Source organism: Rhea americana, unplaced genomic scaffold (genome assembly GCF_003343005.1).
Source record: "Rhea americana isolate MKP2758 unplaced genomic scaffold, rheAme1 scaffold_334, whole genome shotgun sequence".
NCBI lineage: Eukaryota > Metazoa > Chordata > Aves > Rheiformes > Rheidae > Rhea > Rhea americana.
The window spans coordinates 254,146-268,390 of record NW_028186462.1 but is presented as its reverse complement, the minus strand read 5'-3'; positions in this window follow the sequence as shown (position 1 = coordinate 268,390).

Here is a 14,245-nt window from a genome sequence, read left to right as displayed (position 1 = left end):
AGTCCGAAGGGAGCGCAGTTGAAATTCAGATTAAATTCTAAGAAACCAGAAGGAAGGGAGGAATACTTCCTAAGGAAGCAAAGCAGCCTGTCAGGCTGCTGTCACCCTTTCCGTTGCCAGTCACCTTTAAAACTGGCCCTGAAGTTTTTTCCCACTTACGGGGCACAGATTTCTACCCCTGTCACGGCTGCCCATGCACACAGCTTTTTTCAGAAGTTATTTCTTCTGAGGATTAATTTGTGCTGTTTTGTAAGAAGCCATAGGAAGGAATACACGGAGGAGTCAAAGCTTTCTTTGATCTGAAATACCTAAAAGAAAGAAAATCAAATGAAGGAAAATGTGGTTCTGCTCTGGTTCTGCTGCGGCAAGGATAAGAGGGGAGAAACTTTCTGCACATGTTTTTGCACGCACATAAACACACACATGCACATCACCCATGTGGTAGGGTAAGCTACGAGTCCCCAAGTGTGTGACTCAGGTGGTGGTTCACCCCGATGGCCTGGTTCTTTCTCTTACCTCATGGAGACTCGTGAATTTATCCATACAGTTTCATTCTTGGCAAGGTGGCAAACGCCTCACAGAAATATTTATTATGTTAAAGAAGTACGGCAAGTCTGAACAGAGCCATAAAACTCTCACTAACATCACCCAGGGACCTTAGGCTAGCTCAGTGTTGTCCAGTACAGGAGCATGGTAATAGTGACACTGAAGTGCAGGGAGGAGCAGCAAGTAACTTGATTTGTAGGCCTGATTAGAGTAAATTTTTAATGAGGGTACACTTGAGTGCCTATCTTAAACTGCAAAAGCTGGCCAGCAGTTTTCGAGCAGGACCGCAAGCACGTTCAGGTGTAGGTTGGTGTAACTGGACTTCCCATTTGGGACCAGTGGTATACTTAGATGAGCAGGATAGCTGCAGTGAGAACAGGGGTCCAGTTGCCATCTGGAAAAAGCCATTTTACAGGTCAATAGCTAATCAGTCTGCTTTCAACAAGCCCCGTAGGGAGAGAGATCACTGCTTCATTGCGAGACAGTTATTTCTGTAACTTTCTTGTATGAGGACGAGACTGTTAATGTACTCAACACCACACAGCAGCAAAGTGCTGTCTGGGGAAGCAGGCTTCTTTAACTTCTCTGCGGCCATCAATGGCATATTTGTGTCCATCACCACCTCCATTTGGTTTTAAGCAATGTATCAGCTGGAGCAGAAGTAAAATAAACATTTCCTCTTCCATTAATTTCCCGCTTTTTAGTTAATGCAGTATTCCTGGGAACCTTGCTCATATATTTTTTAACATTTGCAATGGTGATTACAGAACAATCATACTGTGAGTTATATATATAGTGTTGCTTTAGCACCCAAAGAGCTATTGGTGCTTAAAGGGACTCTGGGATAACACTATGTTTTTTTTTTTGCTCCTCCAGCAGCCTTGCCAGTGCAAAAGTGAGCAGGCAGCTCCTTCTGGCTTCATCACAGGTAGTATGGAGGATTACCTTGCTCCCAAAGCAGTAAGTCATGAAAGTAATGTTTGTCCTCTGTGTGTTGTATGACCATGCATGCTTGGTTGCCGTGGGAAATAAGGCTAAAAAGTAGAGGCTTCTGTTTGTGGTGTTGAGTTTTCTTCTCACTGCAGAGAGGAAATAACTTCTAAAGATTATTATTTTTTAAAGGGAAAGGCAGATCTTGTTAGCTTTTTTTTTTCTTTCCTTTTCTGCACTCCTAAAAGCAGAAGGGTACATATGGTGGAATAAAGAGAAACTAGATTAAAAGCTGAAGGGTCAGTACAGTGAGTGTTTTCTCTTCCAGACACATTTCCTTATTTCAGAATGACACTTGAAGCTTTTAGCTATAGATCAGCTTCTGCCCAAAGCAGGGTTTCAAAGGATAATGTTTTGCCCAATTCAGAGCCGTGAGACTGACACCTGAACGCATGCATCTTGGTCATGATGCTCATTTGTTTCTAGTATATGCTTCAGTTTTTCTCCATCTTAGGCTACTGGTGCTACCTAAGGGTAGGTAGGAGAACTTAACTACCCTGTACAAAGTGCTCATTAAATTGTTTAACATACTCTCTATTAGAAGAAATGCACGCACTAACAGAGAAACCTTGAATGAGGACACTCTACTGTGTTTATGTGAAGTTCAGAGACAAGTGTAAACAGTAGTTACAAAAAGCTTTTTGACTGATGGGTTCTTAAATGTTCTATTAAGGCAACACAGTTTTTATTTTTCAGTAGGAGGTATCAGACTGGATCACAAGGGGTCCTATAGCCTGCTGTCCTGATGCTCTGTGCCCTTCACCGGGTGCTTCTGAGAACAAGAAACTTCAGTGAGACATCTCAAAGAGACAGGCACAGTACCCTGCTTAAAGGTAAAAATGCTGTAGTTGCATTAATATATCTCTGCCTGTTGCATAGCTACTTGGGTCAGGTGGAGAGGGGGTTAAAAAAAATAAGTGTAATGAGACATCTTAAAGAGGGTCAACCTGGAAGTTGAATCAACTGACAAAAGCAAAGCATGTTGGTGAGGAAACTCTCTGCAGTCGTGCCTTGATTTGGAATTAGGTTGTGGCCAAACCAAATTGTGCAGAAAGGACCTCAGGAACTAATGCCCTACAGCTTAACTACTTCAGCTTATGAAAGTCTTTCTAGAAAGTGTCTGTTGGTGGCTGGTTCAAGCATCAATAGTTTTATTTTTTAATATGAATTACTCAAAACCCCCAGAGATGACCCACCCGGATTTAACTCAGTACTTCTTGAGAAAGCTGTTGAAATACAGATGTCCGAGGTACAGTGCAGGTAGCCCTCAAATACCTGAGCAGAGTGGTACAGCATGGCTGCTTGTGAGATGTGCTCGCTCCCCGAGGAAGGGTGGTTGCTAGTCTGTTTGAGATAGACAAGCCTGGCGCTGTTATCCAAGTCCTGGGGCTAGCTCAGCCTGCACTAACTCTGGCTTTTCCACACTGTTTTCCCATTAACAGACTGAACACGGATGCAGTGGGCCTGGAGAGATGTTCAAGTCTCCTTTGCCAGACAAACTACTGTCTGGGAGGTTTTTATGGTTCTCTGGGATAGTAGATGGGTTTTTGGAAGCACATCCAGCTTGCTTTTTGTTGCTGCCACCAGGTGGCAACAGTGTATTGCAGCCCCATCCTGCTCGCAAGAAAGCAGCAAATAGAAGCTCTCCTCCTCTGCCAAAATCTGATTACTCTGTTGCTGTTATTTAAAATATTTTCTTTTCTGTTCGAGTCACTGGGTCTGCCTCCCTCAGCCCTTCATGCTAAGGTGTGGAGCAGTGGTCAAACCGGCAACTGAGTACCCTGCGCTATTCCGCTTCATAGTGCCCAAGTCTCTTCCTGCTCGCACAGGAGAACGGCGTGGCTGCGTGGGGAGCAGGGGAAGGCAGCGGTCAGTGGTTAGATCACTAGTCTGTGTCTCTGAGGTTTCTTGCTCTACCCAATTTGCTGTGTGGCCCAGGCCAAGTCTGGCTCAGTTTCCTGTGTCTATGCTGGGGACAATAATAGCAGAGAGTGAAGGGTGTTTCACCGCAGATGACAGTGACAGTGCACACAGATGGAAACAGCTGCTAAGTGACAGGATTGCATGGTTAGATTGGGCTGGTTATCTTGGCTCATTCTGTACTGTTCTGTCTTCTCTCTGTAGATAAAGCTCTGCTGTTGGTATCTCTGATCTGTAAAAGGGCAGCAGGTTTGGCTGTTGCCTTCCCTGCTTGTGACTTGGTGAGTTCCTTGAACTGATGCCTGTCTTCTACTTTCTTTCAGCCTGCAACAAGCTCTGTCTGCTGCTCCATGAGCAACTAGTGTCTTTAGCCTTCTCAAAGATGAAGATATTTCATTGATAGGACATGCAGGGGAGCATGTAATTTGAAGTGATGTGACCCCGGTTTCATTGACTATAGTGCAAGAGAGAACCTCACTGCAAGCAACAGCTGGGCTCCAGCTCTCTGTACTCTTGTTCAAAGGGATGTTTTTGGGGGGAAGGAAAAAGGAGGGGACATAGCTAGCATGAGCAATGTAAGCTGTGGCATGGCCTTATCCCCTCAGCCTTATGCTAGGCATATGGAACATCACTTGCAGCAGCAGCTTAGGTACTGTGAGCCTGGAGAGCCCCCAATGCCACTAGTATTTTCCAGTCGTATACACACATGTGGAACACAGCAGTTAGCCTTGAAGGGAGTACTAGCTGTTAGTAGGCTTCCTGAAGGTAGAGCTACTTAGCAGGATAGCATGGGTTAAAACCTTACTATAAAAAGTACAACAGAATAACTCTCTGAATGCTGCAGTGTTCATGCAGAGCAGCTATTTCTAGCTCCATTAGCATGCTGAGAAGCTGAAGTTGTTTTTTGCATTGTACTTCTGGAAATTAGTGATGCGGAAAAGTACTATCATTGCATTACTCAGTTAAGCAGTAAAACCACAGAAGAGCATGAAAGTTTCTTGCCAGGAAGATAAAACCTTTTGAGCTTCTCATCCTCCCAGTGTATGTTCTTGTTTCCAGACCAAAGTGAAGCTTTCAAGCTTTAGGAAAGACTGTCCTTGCACAAAGGCAAGCAAGAGTTGGACTTCGCCAGCAGTTTTCTTCCTCACCATGGTTTATGGTTTGTATCTGAACTTGGCCCCTGAGTTTCTGTATAGTAGATGCTGGTCAAGCTCATGGTGAAAACAATCTGCCTAAAGATGCAGACTGAGTAGACAATTTAAAATGGGGATGTTCACCCCTCATCATCTTTTTCTTTGATGAAGGTATTTAACAGCAACAGTAAGTGTCCTACCTGAATTCAGTAAAAGACTGTAGTAGCAGACTGAAATTCAGGGCTTTTAAATCTGAAGCTTGCTTTTTGCTCCTTTCTTTGATGTGAGGCCTCAGGGCTGATTATGCCTGTTGATGGCTGGGGTGCACCTGCCTAAACAAAGACTAAAGTGACTGCTTTGTTTTGGCAGAAATGGGTTGTTCCAGGCCTTAAGCATTGCTCCTTGTAGAAGATGAAAGGAGGAATTCAAAGAGGAACCTGTGCCCTTAGAAGATAGGTGAAACTAAGCTACTACTAAAGAAATGTACTTGCTCCTAGGATAGCTCTTCTTGAAATCTCTGCTCACAGGGTGATTGCAGCAGGCTGTTAAAGCTGAAATGCTCTCATTCCTGCTTGCAGACTGTATCACTGCAAATCTTGCAGTACTGACCGCCTGAAGTTTTCTGTCCCTGCTGATGTCATGAATCTGAAGGCTATCTTGACTGTGCAGCGAAGAAAAGGCCCTTTATCACAAATGTGCTGGCAAAGTGGATAGCTGGTGTAACACCTGCAGCTGTGGAGCTAAGGCTCTTTCGCTGGGCATCTGCTGTCAGTGCCTGAGTCCTGACTTCTCACACTAACTAATCCTTTAATTAAACTAGAGTCCTTCCAAGCCAAGAGTGTGGAGTAGTTGCTCCTCCAAACCATGCTTCTCTTCCTGCATAGTGGTAGAAGCCAGTCTAAGCTCATGAAGCAGAATCCCAGGCTCTTGCAGACTTCTGTTCTCTGCTGAGGCAGGACTGGGCATGGCTAATGTCATTTTGGAGACTTTGTCTTTCCAGCTAGTCTCCTTTGACTGCTCTGGAAGTGGTATGGAGCTGGGTGGGTTATTCTAGAATGGATGCCTGCTTAAATAGGCTTCTGAGTGAATGATGGGAGTGAATGACAAAGTTGAGATATATTAGATAGAATCATAGAATTGGTAAAGTTGGAAGGGACCTCTGGAGATCATCTAGTCCAACCCTCAAGCAAGTGGCCCATACAGGGATCGAATCCGTGACCTTGGCATTACTAGCACCACACTCTAACCAACTGAGCTAAACCTAACCCCAAATTCATAGATGAAAACCTCTTCTTTTTGGAAGCAAAGCAGCTTTGAATATGTTTTGCCTGTCTGCGCAGGCCAGTCTGCTGCCTTTCTCACCCATGTCCAAACCAGGAACAGGGTGCTCAGCAATAATTCTCCTAAAACCATAATATACTTGTATCTGCTTAAGTTGTCTTCACAAAGATGTCCACAGTCAAACTGACATCCTAACTCTTCTGAGATGCTTCTGACTGCTTTCCTCTCTGAAGCTTCCACTAAGTCTTTCTGAAACTTTTACTATCAAAGCTGACTTGCCTCGAGAACAGCTCCAATGCCTAGGAGCCAATTGGAGACTCCCTGGAGAGGAAAATCCTTCTCATTTGTGTGTTGAGAGCCACAGTTTCTCCAGTGGAATAACTCATTCTAGTGCTTATCCCAGTGTCCAAGTTCAATATGCAGGGTGTTGTGGGAGAATAGCCTTTCTCTCCTCAAGGGACTTGACAGCTGTTCCTCCTCTTGCCAACAGTGAATCTTTTTTCTTGGCATGTTTTTCATGCCACTAAACTAAAATGTAACACTGAATAAAACCTATCCCTAGGACATATATACTCCTGAGAACAGAACTCCTATGCTGTATCTCCAAGATCCCTTGTAAAGGGGAAAACTAACAACCTATGTTTTATTAAGCAGTCTCCTGTCTGCTCAGTGCATCTTGCTGTTTAAAAATATGCTTGGAAATATATGAGTGAACTGACTGAGAACATAGTTGCTTGAATTAGGATTTTGAAAAGATTTTGCTGTCCTCTTGGAAAACAAGAATGTGCAAAATTACCTGCTCATTTATGTCTCTTTCTTAAGAGAGGCTTAATGCTAGCATCAAACTTCTGGTTTTCAGTAAATACTTCCTTGGCCTCTGCTAACTGGACCAAAGCTACCATTAACTGCTCTGTTTTATCACATGAATTTCTGCAAGGTTGAGGGATAACTTGTTTAAATTATGTGAGACTTAATCAGTCTCTCAAACTGCAGTGGCCTGTTCTGCTGGCTTCCTCTAGAACTGGAGTTCTCCTTAAATCCCAAAGACTGTATTTCTCCTGGCAAAATGTTGTATATATGTTAGCACCAGCAACAAATTTTGTACTGTACTGGTTTCTCTCAAGAGAATGTGGGCTATGGTTGCCAGGAAATGAGAAATCAGATCTTGAATGTAAATACATTTTGGAAGAAGCAAAAGAAACAGGGCATAGGCCTTGTGCAGGCTTGTGTGAAGTTGATTTTGCCCTGCTATCTCAATAGCATCATTATCTAATTTTTCTCTTAAATCAAGAAGCCGTCTCTGTTAAATGACTCATTTCATACACTCACTGTACTCTGCAACTTCTGTTGAAGGGATACCTCTGTCCCTTAAACCACAAATGCTCAGCGGGAAGCCTACAACACTGTATGTTGTCAGTCTGTCTTGCTTATGGAGGCCCACCGGAGGAAATGTGCTTAACTGCTCCAGATGTCTTGGTTGTAGTGGTAAGTCATGGCAGCTGGTAGCACTCACAGCCTGGGAGGGTTTCTCATGTTGCTTGCTCCTCTCTGATGCAGCTGCTATTAAATGTGTGATATGATCAGGTATGTGGTTTTTCTTCCCCCCCTCCCCTCCCATCTTTACCATACGGAATAATGTTAAGCAACACTGGCTTGCTCTGTTAGAACAGTAAATCATTCACTCAAAATCGTTGTGGCATCTTGCATGTGAAACTCTGTGCACTTCAGCTGAGACTAGTCACTTGCGTGAGGTAGATACCTCTCTTCCGCGGAACTGTAGCTTTACGTATTTCTGCTTCATTTACTGAAAACGTTTCCCCTAGTTCTAGTTTCACTTATCAGCCTCCTACTTGCTGCGGAGTGACTTCAAATTTAAGCTGACTCGAACGTTGCTCGTGTCTGCCCCACACGAGCTATGGGCCTCTGTACTCTCATTGCCAGTTCACTTGTACTTTCCCTACCTGAAATTTCTGGAATTTAGACAGTAAACTTTTAGTGCAAGTTTCTGTATTCAGAAGAACTTCGGTTAGACTGTTAGCATAACTAAGTAAATCTTTTAAGTCCTTTCTCTGCTCTAAAACAAAAGTATTAAAGTTGCGAACATCTGTTGAAATTCTGAAGTGATGTAAAGCACAATGCAATGATATGTGAGTGTTAGGGTAGGTGTCTTGGCAAAATACAAGGAACCAGCATTGCTTGTGCTGAGGTTGTCCTTCAGGTTTTCTTGTGAAGAGGGATTCTCCTTGTCCTGTATGTATTAGATTTATTTTTCCTTTCTTTTCTTGTTTTTTACCTCCTCTCTGTCTCCTCATAATCAAATTACAAATTGAACTAGCTTAAGAAAGTTTTAAAAAGAAGCTTTAAGAAAAACTTCTCTGAACTTCATCCTCAGAAAAGGCTTTTGCTCTTAAAAAGCTGCTTATTCATTTTAACAGCTGACACGCTTCAGTAGCTAGAGAGAATACTTGTGCTGAATGAAACTTGTTCTATTTTTTTTTTTTTTGTAACAGGTGTTTTTCTGTATTCTAAAAAAATTTCTCCAACTTCATTTCTGGTAGTTTTGTTTAACACAAAAAGACATTTTTTTTTATCTTCAACTGCATCTGGATCAATGTTTGAACGTGGTGCACTAGCAACATGAGAGTACAAATAACCTACGTGGTTGAAAATGACATTTTTAACATCCTGAACACATACTCAGATTTTTAATTTGTGTAAGCTGTAGAATTGCTTAAATGCACATCACTATTATTCGTTTATAGCCAGGATAGAAAATGTAGCATTGAGCTGTGCTCAGCTGCAAATAAACGTTTCTTAAAGCCTGCCCGTCACTGAGACTCACCCTCTCTTCGAAACAAATAGAAACCAGATTAAAATCAGTGACCTCAAACAAAGTTTCCTGCTTGCTGATTTTCAAATGTGATTAAAATTGACTTGAATCACTTTGACTTAAATGGCTGCACTCTGATCATCGTTGGCAATGGCTTTTAACATCTGGCTAGATGGTTGTTGTCATGCCAACAGCATGCCAGAATCAGATAACTGCAGGAGGCCAGCAAGCTGAGGAAAGAGCAGAGCACTAAGAGCTTCCTGGCTCTTGTTGAAGGGAAGGTGCGAGACCTACAGCTGGTCTTCCCCGAGAGCCTGAAAAGGAAATTCAGCGGGGCTGCAGGGCCCAGAAGAGGGTGAAGGAGATGGTGGATATCTTCAGAAATATGCTAAAGCTTTCCTTCTTCCCTGAGTGGAAATGGCGTATACAAACTTCATCCCAAACACTGAGAGTAGCCGCTGCTCTCAGCTGCTTTTCCAAGTCAGGGAAACACTCTAGTCCAAAGGGTTGCAACTCTGAGGAGTAAGGAAGATGATTGAATTCAAAGTCAAGGAGCCAAGAAATATAACTTTACCTTGCTTTGCACACTTATTTGATCAAGCTCATGTTTCTGCCCAGAAGGAAGAAATTGCTTTTGTCCTGGCTATTGTATGTGCCTGGTTCAGGTATTTCAGTGTCAGGTAACAAAAAATTGCTTTTTTTTTTCCTTTTAATTACAATGTCCTTCATCATAATTCCTGAAAGTTGTCATCTTAAAGGTGCTGGGAAGCATGCTGAGCAATTGCAGCTCTTGTGAAAGGATTTGTTGATGGCCTTCTGTGAGCATTTTTTTGCCTTGTGCAGTGGACTAAGAAGATCCAAATCACTACAGTTATGTTTCTATAGGCAGAAACAAAACTTGGGCTATGCTTTCATGAACCTTTATCTTGATAGTAGCAAAGCTGAAATGGTTCCCTTCTGCGTGTAGGTACTATGGTTATACTAACACAACTACTGCTACAGCTATATTGTAGATGGAAGGTTTATCTCATCCAGATGAAAAATAATGAGTTAGTTCCCTGAACCAGTTCTCCCTGCCAACATATACAAAATTGTAGCAGTGCAACTAGGAGGACCATCTGGAGGTGGGAATGAGCCTCTGGAGGTGAAGGTTGCTTTAACTGACCCGACTACTTCAAGAAACATGGTTTTGCTGTCCCTCTGAGTAAGAGGGTGGCATCTTGCTAGCGAAAAGCAGTCTTGCAGACAACATTTGGCTACATGGAGTCCCACAAAATCTGGGTGCGTCTGATTCATAGAAATGCTTTTCTGGTGTTCAGGATGAACTGTGAGTCTTAATAGCGACATGGCATCATCAGCCACATATGATGTAATCGTGTGCTTGGATTCTGATCTGCGCGGAGCAGAGAGAGTACCTAGCCTCCTTATGCAAAAACTTGAAAAGGCAGCTTTTTTAAAAGCATAGGTACTGCCGTGCCCAGCACTAGATACTACGCCTGAAGAACCTAAGCCCTTTGGAAAATCATTAAGCCCTACTTAATTAAAAGTAGGGTTACACCTGGATATGTAAAGTTTGAGTCTTAAGTTATTTGGGGCATGTTTAGGACCTGAAGAGGTGTCCAGGGCAAGACTCCTGCCTTCTGGTTGTCAGATCCACCAATTCATTTGTATGGGACATGACTCTGTTCCAATGAGTGGATCGAAGCAGTAGCTAAATGTGGCAGAGCTCATAAATGCTGCTAAGCATTTATGATTAATTAATTAATTCAACAGCCTGAATATGAGGAGGAATTTCTTTACTGTGAGAGTGACAGAGCACTGGAACAGGTTGCCCAGAGAGGTTGTGGAGTCTCCTTCTCTGGAGATATTCAAGGCCCGCCTGGATGCAACCCTGTCTAACATGCTCTAGGTGACCCTGCTTGAGCAGGGAGGTTGGACTAGATGATCTCCAGAAGACCCTTCCAACCTTACCCATTCTGTGATTCTGTAAGCCAGGGCCAAAGTGCCTGCACCAGCTTGAGGCTCTTGAGATTTCAGGACTGTTGCAAATAGAAGCACCTGTCTGTCTCCATCTGTCTGGTAGGTATGTACTTAAATCTGAGTGTGAACTGATTCCCGAATCTTGTAGGTGACCAAACACTAGAATAAGGCAAAGGTACATCACCTGTTTCTGTGGCTTAGGGCCTGAAAAGGAAGAAGGCTCTTTGCTGTCTTGGGGATAGTGACTGCATAAGCTTTTCTGCCTTTTCTATTTTAGTGCTGCAGTATATAAATATTTTCTTTGTATTTTGAAAAGAAGCTATGGCTGTTGAACAGCTTAAAACTTATTTCTTCTGTGTGTCAGCCTTATTCCTGGCTTGTGAGATGATCTGTTCAGTAAAATGTGTCATTTTAAAGAAAGCTAGAGGATAGGATAATAACCAAAACAGCTATATCTCTTTGGTTACATTCCTAAGTTGATAAGGCAGGCTCATCAAAGTTCTGGATTTAGTTATGAGCTACTGTTTTATAAAGCACACTTGCTGGCTGGGTTCCTGAGGAACAACAGTTAGTCACCTTTTTCTCGGGAATTGCTTCTAGAGTAAGATTCGGGAATACAGATGGAAATGTTCTACTATTGTACTTGTAGTGCTGCTCATTAATATTAAATTCCTGCTACAATTTCCCCTTCAGTGTGTTTGCACGTCAGTTCTGGAGTTCATAGCATCTGCCTTTGTCAAAACACATGTAGTAACAAGGAGACAGTGTCTACAGACAGTGGTAGTGAACATGGCAGTTGGTTAAGAGGGAAAAATGTTGGATGTTAGTGATAACCTGTGTCAGAAATGTGTATTCGTAAACTTGTCTTAGGGAATAGATTGGTTACTAAACTTGATGCATTTAAATCATAAGATCTGTGTCCTCGTGAAGGAGTGCCATCTAAAGGTAAGTTCACTGTTGGCTCAGGCTCTTTGATCTGGCATATGACACCTGACACCACAAAATCGTCTTCCAGGACAGGTGCTCCAAGGTGATCTCATCATACAAGTAATATAAATAACTATTTCGATTTCAAACGGATTTGAATTGAGCACTTCAGGATTGAGAGGAGCGTTCAAAGAAACTCAGTGTTTTGCTTGGGTCCCGTTAAGCTGCTGCTTCCGTGTATTGTTTTCCTGTTGCAACGAGCTTAATCTTTCTGTTTAAGAATAAGTGTTTCTTCTAACCTCCTTTTTCCTCCCTGTATGGCTTTGCAACCTAAAGCCTGACATGCGTTTTTGATGATAAATGGTAACTTCAGACATGCAGAATTGAACGATTGCTGCAAAAATTAAGCAGGAAGAGGCAGTGCGGGTAGACAGTGTGCTAAAACTGTCTTGGTAATCAACGAGTGTTGGGATGATGCTGAAGAAAGTTCGGGGATGGTTAAATAGAGGGCTTTGGTCTGATTACAATGCCAGTGTTTTTATTATCTTATCTCTAGATGGCTTTTGTAGCAAGCAGGGAGTAGTTGGGTTGTCCCAGATTGTCCAGCTATTAACTGTGCATCTCTTCTGGGTCTCTCTGCTTCTCTGAGTCCTTATTCTGCATGGACCTATGTAATGTTTCTGCTGAAATTGTTGCATGTCGCTGTGAAACAGCTGGGATCAGCACTGGGAGGTGAAACAAAACAATATGTCATTGTATCAGATAGAAATCAGCCTTTATGAACACAAGACTGGAAATGAACTCCCGAGTCACTCAAAGTTATTCTCGTGCTATTGCAAGGAACTCTGTCAGGCAGCCCCTTTATAAGCTTAGTATGCTTAAAATTAGCTAGCTATTTCACCTCTACTATAACATTTTAAAGGCCCTTCCAGAGCCTTTAATTCTCTGATAGTTAAACTCTTTAATATCAAGTCTAAACGTGTTTGTGGACAGCTTATGCTGTTTCTTGCCTTCCCACTGATGCAGTTTCTCCATGGTTTGCTTCCTGTTGATGTATTTATAAAACATAGTCATATCTCTGTGCTGCCTTGGCTTTACTAAATAAATGTGCCAAGTTCTTCTCATCATCTCATGTCAAATAGGCAGGAACTGTGGTGTAGATCCTGTTGTTCCAGCCAGAACATTGTCAGGAGAATAGTAGCTACACTGGCAGCAGTGTTTTGGGGCTATATAAGCTCTTTCTGCACTGTTTCCTGATACTGCCTTGCCACAAGGATTTTTCCAGTGTGGATAAAGCCTCTAAATGCTGTAGCCTCAAAATGATGTAGCCTAAACAACCTACGAAAAAAAAAAAGAACTCATTATACTGCTAGCTCCTTGGACTGTAACACCCTGTTCTTCTGTGGTCAGCTAAACACTATGTACTGTGGTTTCATCTACTGCACTTTTGGTGGTATCTTAGTGCAAAGATAAATAATAGAAGTAGACTACCATGCCCTGTTTTTTGATACAGAGTCTGACTTGTTATGCATAGCCTTCAAGTTTTTAGTTTTTGTATATTTGACACATGCTGCATGGTAGAAGTTGAGGGGGGTGCCGGATGCCGTGACAGTCGGGTATGGAACGTGTGGGATGTGTTTGGCACCCAGGGAGAACTGGAAGGCACAGTGGCGCTAACACATTTTGCCTGAATTCTGGCAAAAACTATCATTAGTTAAGCAATGCTGATATTTAAGCATGCATCTTTGTTTCTGGCTACTGTTTCAAACCATCAGCTGCCGCAGGAAGCTAAGCCATATTTTTAATGATTTTGCAGCTGTCAGAATTATGAAGGCAAAAGCATGACTTTCCAAGAGACCGTAGGCTACATTTGTGCAAAAAAGAGTAGATTAGGGATGGCTAAGTAGCACAGAATCTCTGGAGTCTTGATGGGAGCCTCCAAGGGCTGGATGTCTGTCTTAGTGACTATATTTAAGTCTGAGGAAGGCTAGTGGATAACAACAAATTTCTGAGAGAATTGTTGAGCAAATATTTCTGGTGCTGAAGATGCACCATCAGCTCCATTGCCAACTTAACATGATTACGTCAAGCTGCTGTGACTTCTGCTGGCTACATGTGTGTCTAACCCTTCTCCTTTCCAAGAAGAAGCTATCATAGAATGAGGATGTGCATCTGAAGGGAGACTACACTTTACTGAAGCCCCCTCCCCAAAAGAGAAAAGCACCCCCTGAGTAATCCAGTGAATCCAGTTCTTTTTATTCCTCAGTTTTGAGACCAGCAGTGATTGTGTTCGCTTTTTTTTTGGTACTCAGCGCCTTGGAGAGGTGCACTTGCCTCAGTCTTTTCTCAAAGGTAACAAGGGATGGTGATGGTAACAGTTGCTTTTGACCTGCTTTTGTAAAGGCTGTATTTTGAACAAGCCATGTGCCCAGTTAGTTATCTACAATTCCTTGTTTTGGGGGAACAACTCATGGTTGGGGGTGGCGGAATCTTTTTTTCTGCAGGATGCTTCTGTTTCTAAAACTTCTTTTGTTTCAAATCAGAACCAAAAAAGCCAGCATTTCTTCTTGGCCTATGATACAAACAGAAACAAAGCTTGGAGTTCTGGTGTTGATACGATAGTGCTGCAACAATAAGC